We start from the raw sequence: 8177 nt of genomic DNA on the forward strand, positions 1-8177 counted from the left end.
AGTCATATTTGTAGTCCAGAATGTGTCCCCTAATTATCTATATTCGTAAAATCACAAAAATATGAGCACCTGTTCGATAGGGGGAAAATGACATTCAATATCACGTGGAATCACTTTTCATTCCTGGCATTCAAAAGGGGAAAAAAAAAGAGCGCAATCTTTATATTCATTAGAGTGGATGAAACTACACCGACATACCTTATAGTTCAAGCACAAAAGTATTTGGCGTTCAATGCACATGGGAAAACTTGTAGTGTATAGCCGTCTCTGACACTTGATCTACATGTATACATTCTTTATCGTGTTTGTTGGCATAAGCGTGGGCCCTATTTCGAGGGTGTATTAGTGACATTTCTGGAAAAGAATTCATCGGCAAGAAACATATGACGTTTAAATGTCAACTAACAGCAAACGAAGGAAAATCGTAGTAGACTCTAATTTGTTGTTTTAGACAATCAAGGATTATTCTACACAAATGTATGCTTACACATGACCTTTAAATGATAATGGTTGTACAGAAAGACAAGCAAATGCCAGAAAGAAAGAAAGTAGACTAAGTTTTTCCGTATACCAAAGTGGTTTATCGTACTACTTGCTAACAGGTTTAAAAAGGAACATAAACACACACACACACACACACACACACACACACACACACACACACACACAAAATGAAGTACCAGACCAAACTCAAGGCCAAATTTCTAAAAAGAAACTAAACAAAACAAACAAATAAAATACAACAACGAGCAAGTTTTCTCGTTGCTGCAGGATATACCTGTTTGGTTTTGTACAGAATCCATGTGGATTTCAAAATCATGTGGGGAATAACAGGTTAATTTAAATAAAAATTCTATGTTCCCCAGCTATGTTGCTTTTTGTGATCACTTATACTCCAATCTTAAATCTTAATCCATCTGCCACAAGAAATGATAATTCCTTGCAGGTTTTTGACGTATATAAAGAGTTTCCTTAGGCAATGACTTAAATGTACTTGGTAGGCTTCTATTACATTCTGGACACACAATACAGTTACAATGGTTATTGCATATTTCCCCCCTGTGATAGTTTCCCGATATAAGTCGTAAAGACACAAGCGCCTATATACCCACAAATCGTCAATCATGGCCTTTTGTTCCACAATTGATATACTACTAGTAGGTCCATGGTTTCGCGAAGCACTATGTTACTTTTTTTTTTTGTAAGATAATTTTTTTCGTGGAGTACTAGACAGAAACCAACGGAGAAAGAGAGAGAGAAAGAAAGAAAAACGGAAAGAAAGACAGAAGGTAAAGGACAGAGAAAGGAGGAAAGAAAGAAAATAGGAAGAGAGAAAGAATGAAAGAAAGACAGTAAAAAAAGGAGGGGGCGAAGGACGGAGAGAAAATGAGAAAGGGAACCACTCTGCCTAAAATTGGCTTCTTTCAAGAGGATGCACAATATTGATTTGCGTATTGTTGAAGCGCGGCGGAATGCTACGAACAATTCGTCAGTTAATTGTGCGAGAAAAACGTAAAGAATTACATCCTGAAAACCAAACAATACGGGGAGAGAGATGTGTGTTCCCTCAGAGTAAAAAGATTTCTTTTTCCTTTTTGTGGTACAGTTGTATCATTGGTCTGTTTGCTTAATTTTTTAAAAGAGAATCCCATATAATATAACTTACTCAAGGACCCCTCGGTAGATACCTGTACACGGTTGATTTTCATGCACGCTCTTATTCATGAACAATGAGTTATTTGTTGTATATACTTTGCCTTCTTTGTAATCTCACCTCCGGCAAACTAGAATCCGGCGATAAGAGGTTAACTACTTCTACCAATAAAGTAAAATGCTAGAAATATTTGCGATCCCTGATTCGAAATGTCGAATCAATGCACAAAGCAAACCTTTAACACCGACAGTCCAGAAAACCAAGACTGATGATGCAAGGGGGTGGAGCTCTCAATAAGCCGTCTCTAGTTCTGAATGATGAACGTTATTTTCTCCGTAAACATTCCTGTCTTCATAATGTTATTTTCGTTATTATGCGGAGCATTTTTTTTTCATGTAGATCAAGTGCATGAATGTCAAGTGCACGACTTTTATGAAGCCTGAATGTGCTTTCAATTGTCTGTGTGTATCGACTTGCCTTGGCTAGGTATTGATGAATGAAAGCTTCTCGCTAGAAAATGATTAGTGAAAGCAAACGCTTTTATGAATTTTGCAGTGAATGAAGAAAATGCGTCATTTTTCACTCAGCGCGCTCTCTCGTGCGATCAAATTGTCATATCGAATTCATAGATTTCACCAGGACTTCCTATCATTTTCCTCCTTCGTGTGATCGCCTCATTGCCCTTGGCAACGACGCCTCAACCCTCTCAAAAGGTGTTTGAATTAATCTTCCTACAAGGCGCATAATTCAGAGTCTGAACCAATAATTAAGGCACTTCTCAGTGTCCTAGAAGTAGCATAAGATGATCACAGCAGTTCCATTGCGGTAGGGAGTCTCTATAGTCAAACAAGTCTTCCACGCATAGATAGTTCTAACAAGGAGGTACCTCCTTGGTACTAACAACGAGCATCATATTCTCACAAAGTCGTTTGTTCTGCGTGTTTCAATAGTTTAATCATCGTTGTACGACAACAGAAAATAAGAGTTACATAATCTAGTCTATCGGGTGACGGAGAGCGGCTGAGCCGAAGCCTATTCAAAGAGCCGCGAATTTAAAAGGTCTGCAAAGCATTCCATGCGCACATAATAATATGCTCGTTCCATTGATCGGGGTATGTAAACACAAATTGGCGGCCGCTCCGAGCGAACGGCGACGCACGTGTGCTACACAGAACGAACACTCCTCGCTGAACGTTGCACTGTCCCGTTTCACGAGTTTATTATTGTGGTGAGTAGCCTCGCTCTGGCGAGTCGGCCAAGCATCTTACGTGCGCACCGTGGCATGTCTGTGCGAACTACGGAGTTGAACGTGATCTTGCGCCCGTGGAAGATTGCATAACGAGGCGGTGACACCTGACGGAAATAAGGGATATATACTCTACTTCAAGGATGAGATCAAGCTGAAAAGCTGTCACTTGTGAAGGCGAATTGGACCATGGGTCAGCGGCAGACAAGACAAAAAATTGAGCGGGGACTCAAGCTGTACCAGGCACGGAAATCTGAGCAAGCAGTGCACGAATGGAAGCGGGTGTTGTCCAAAGTGAAGGACCCAGAGCTACGCTTCACTGTGCTGGGGCATCTCGGACAGGTGTACGGCGAATGGGGGTTCGCCAGGGAGATGATGCACTACGCTGTCCAGCAGATGGACATCGCCTCCGAACTCGAGAGCGACGAACTGAAGTCGGAGTCATACTTGAACTTGGCCAAGTCGAACGAGCGGCTGTGCGAGTACCACAAGTCGCTGTCGTATGCGCGCCACAGTCTGGCCACCGCTGGACAAGACTCCCCGCGGTTGGGGTACATCCACCTCGCTCTTGCTGCTTCCAACCTGGGCTTCAGCGCTTTCCGTGAAGCCCTGGAGAACCTGGAGAAAGCGGTGAAGGTTGCCATCGATACGGCGGACGAGATGCTGGAGTGTGAGGTCTACGGCTGGCTAGGCACCACCTACAAGGTGCTAAAGGACTACGATAGGGCACTCAAGTTCTACGTGAGAGCTCGAGAGCTGATCAGGTGTAAGGGGCAGGAATGGCCCCCAAGGATGAGGACTCACGCCTACCTTAACATGGCCACTGTGTACAGAAGCATGAGGAAGTTGGACATGGCAATGGATTGCGGGGAGGTAAGTTCATTGACAATATCAATTCAATCCTGTGATTTTCTTGCAATCTTTAATACTCTCTTGGCTTCCAGTTCTCCTCCAGGAGTTCTATCTCTCTCACCACCATATACCTTTATTTTTCTTGAAAAGAAGACAATCCTCGCTGGTTTGTAGTTACCAAGGCCCTTAAGGATAATGACGAATGCAAATGGGTAATTCTATTCTTGCAACTAAAGTTTGTCAAAAAAAAAAAGAAATAAAAGAAAAAGAAGAAGCACCCTTGTATTCAACACTACTCAAATTGGACCGTATATGTGTTAGTATATTCAAATACTTTATGTGCTATCGCCACATAGAGACACTGTTTTCATATTGATTCTTATTTTCTGCTCTCTATAAACATACCTACAACTTCTCTTATTTCTCCACAAGCAAAGACTCGAGCAATTATTGTTTTCACTAAAGATGTATGTAAATATCATTTATATATGTATATATATATATATATATGACATATATATGTGTGTGTGTGTGTGTATTGTATGTACATAGCAGGTAAAAACGATAATATCTTACTTTATTACTTAACTGCTTTTACATTTTTATTTTCTATATACAGTATTATTTTCTGTACACGATAAATTCAGAAAACAAGAATCTTGAAACTTCAACCCTGTTTCGCCATGATGCAATGAATTACCACAGTTTTTTCCCCCTATTATATCTCTTGAGAGATTACTAGTATTCTGTCTCAGGTGTGTATGAGAGAGAGGGTGTTTGTGTGTGTGTGTGTCTTAAAATCCGAAAATAGCTGGAGGGTGTGATGCCGTGACTTGCTTGCTCCCTCGTTCGGTCGGGATTCGTCATCGCTGGGTACCACCTCCCACCGCCAACCGAGGAGGGCGTGGAGAAGGCGTTAAAAGGGCTGCGAGCGAAACCACTGTCATCATAAGCTGTCGCTAGCCGCGTAGTGACGTTATACCCGCACTAGATGAAATTTCTGCGGTAATTTGGTATACTATAGAAGTAATGTTGACAATTGGACCTTATGGAATCTCATTATATCGCAACTTCTGGCTCTGACTGAGACTGAAATGCAGAAATGTGTTTGCGTCAACGCGCATAAAGAAAGCTTCCAGTCTAAATCGAACCACGCATTATTACTGGCACATTATACTATAGATTATGCAAAGATTCCATCATAATAGTCGTGACGTTCATCCAAACTGAACCAAATTGAAGATGATTTTATTCTATCTCTTTTTTTTTATTGATGACGTAAACTAAATGTATTGGACTTACGCTTCGAGATTTTCAAAAATTATTATGAATGAGGAAAATAGAGCTACTTCCCAGGAGACTGGTGCAGGCTCCGCGTTTTAGTCCTTGTCGTGTAAAGCAACAACCTGGTCACAAAGGAGCTTATGAAATGCGCATTTTCTAATTATTTCAGTGTAGCTGAGGAAAAAAATTAAACTATTCGACTCTGACATTAAGTGCAGTGATTCTCTCTACCCCCTCCCACCTTTTCTTACTCTGCTTAGTCCTACATTGATCAATTCGTAATGCAACAGATTTTATATCGTGTATTGTGTAGAACGAGCGAACGATTTGCACTGTTGAAAATGGATATCATGGCAATGATATGTTTTCATGTTGGTTGAATAGTACATTGCACCAGTGAATGAGAGGGGATTTACTTGCTCCCGAATCACCTTAGCGTTAATGCGTGTTTTCGTTCTTTTGTTGATACAAATATATAAATAATTCTATTATGATAGCTGATGTATCCGTATGCAATGGGGGGGGGGGGTGCGTGCGTGTGTTTGATTGCTTGTTTGTATTGGAGTTGTGTATGCTGTGTATAGTATGTGTGTGTTTTCTGGGGCGGGGGGTAAACTGAAGATGTCGAATCGAAATCAAGATATGAATATACAGCGAGGACAACATCTTTATCACAAGGAACTGAACGTGTAATAAAGAAAATGCTAGGCGTGTGATTGATGTAATTATGATATAGAGAGGAAATATTAGAAAGCTGTATCTCTGCATTTTTATTTGAGGTCTACTGTAATCGATCACGATAGATCACCTGGGCCCTGTTGCATAAAACCCTTACCGCTGGACTTACCGCTCCTTTTTAGCGGTAAGTCTTCAAATTAGCGGTAAATTTTATAATCCTTGATGCTGATTGGCTGTGATGCCTAATTTTGATGGTAGTTACCATTGAAAATCAATGGTAAGTTTTATGCAACGGGCCCCAGGTGTCATTTCACCATATCACGCGTGTGTAGACAAGGGCAGGGGAGCAGGCCCCTCCCACCTCCCTGTGTAGATAAATGTGCAATGTTGACATGCGCTTCCCAATTTCCGTCCCTCGTATTACAAGTTGTGTGCTTTGACGCTTTTTGCGACAGTGCATTGAGGGTGTAAAGAGGGTAGGGGAAGGGGGAAAGGAGAGTGGGGGCGTGACCAGGTGTGTATTCGTCACCTTCTTCGGCGAGGCATCATCGGTGTTATAGTGGATGGTAGAGGTGAGAGGTTTGGACATTGCAATTTACTGGATCTGACGTGGAGTTGATGAGTGTCGATGAGATGTATTAAGGACTGGACTTTGTGGGCACCTCCGGTAACGCCATTGTATTAGCTGTTGTTAGTTTAATACGGAAAGTCCAATACTTAGAGAGGCTCTCAAAAATTTACAGTTATCCTTACCAACATAGATCGACCATGTGGCACATGAAGCTGGCAATAAGATTTTGATTTCTAGTTAACAAGACAGGGAGAGAGAGACAGACAGAGAGTGAGAAAGACAAACGGACAGACGGACTGACAGATAGGTAAGAAACACACATACACACAAACACGATGTAGTCTTGTGCAAAGACATGCTTGATCTCGGGAGGTGGACTCCTATCTTCTTGCTCAGAGTGCTAGGTAAGGTCTTCGCAGGCAAGCGACGAAATGGCTTTCCAACTCGTCGAGCCCGCTCGTCAATGTAATGACCCTGATTGATGGGGCTAGAAATAGCGCTGTCAGCCTCTAATTGCTTGTCATCGCTGCTATTCGACGTCGTTCTTCGGTAACGTCATTATATCACTTGCTCCTTAAGTTCGTCGTTCGTCACGGAAAGTCCTAAAACTATGGGCAGTAGAAAAAGGGGTCGGCGATGTCCTTTTTGATGTCTTGTTCTGTGCATGCGTTGACGAGTGGTGACATATTCGTCGCCCTACTCGTAACGACATCAGGAGTGTAGTTACGATCGTGATAATTCTCGTCTTTGGGGACCTGTTCGATGCAGATGGGGTGTCGTGTTCTCCGGACGCATTGTTCGGATGCCTGGGCCGACCGACGAACGGTGAACAATATGATGTGGTACTGACAGGTGACGATAAAGCATTTTTAGCTGGCCTAGCTTCCAGGCGGTGGGCAGTATACCACCATGTGTATCACAATCATGAGAAACTACTCAGACGTCCAGTGCCTTACTGCCCCTCCCTCCCTCACCCCCCCCCCCCCCCCCTCCCGAGAGATAGAGCCATGGATATATGGATTATATAGAGATATAGATATAATTATAGATAAATAGATGGATAGATAGATAGAGAGAGAGAGAGACAGAGACAGAGACAGAGTCGAGCGACAGAGCGAGAGAGATGAAGACGGCTGAATATGAAAATTGCCTGAAAGATACACTGTATGGAATCATGTTTGTTTGTTTGTTTGTTTGTTTGTTTTTCTGCCCGAGTCAGCCTTTTAACTTCTCTTTTCATTCTTCCTTTTCGGGAGTCCAGTCCACATAGTATCTTTTAGCTGGAACGCACCGTACCACATCTCCATCGACGCGCCCGTTCATATCTCATTGACGCACCCGCTCTCCAGTACCGCATCCTACCACAACTAATTGACGCACCGTACCATCTCCCACTGATGTACCGTGGCCTTACCACCACTCATTGACACGCCCTATTACATCTCTACTGACGCACCCATCACATCTCATTGACACGCGACTCCACTTTTCCGTCGAAGCATCCATCCATCTCAGCTGTATTGACGTACCCTACCTACCACATTACCTTCGATGCGCCCTACAACATTTCCATTGACGCACCCTACCTGTCACATCTCCATCGATGTTCCTTACCACATCTCTATCGACGCACCTTGCCACCATTCATTGACGCACCCTACCACATATCTACTGGCGCGTCCTACATCTCATTGACACGCCCTACCACATCTCCATTGACGCACCCTACCACATCTTCATCGACACATCGTACCACATCTCCATTGACACATCGTGCCACATCTCCATTGACGCACTCTACCACGCCTCCATTGACGCAGTCTACCACATCTCATCGACGCACCCTACCACATAATTTTATTGATACGCCCTACCACATCTCCATCGACGCA

General features: G+C 42.9%; 1 pseudogene; it reads left to right on the forward strand.

Annotated features, from left to right (window-relative positions):
* The first annotated feature begins 2923 nt into the window (after positions 1-2923).
* Positions 2924-6274, forward strand: LOC139725370 (43 kDa receptor-associated protein of the synapse pseudogene; annotated as a pseudogene).
* The last annotated feature ends 1903 nt before the right edge of the window (positions 6275-8177 follow it).

The sequence above is a fragment of the Diadema antillarum genome, unplaced genomic scaffold (genome assembly GCF_040938485.1).
Source record: "Diadema antillarum isolate AM-2024a unplaced genomic scaffold, OU_Dant_1.0 seq00000035_RagTag, whole genome shotgun sequence".
Classification (NCBI taxonomy): Eukaryota; Metazoa; Echinodermata; class Echinoidea; order Diadematoida; family Diadematidae; genus Diadema; species Diadema antillarum.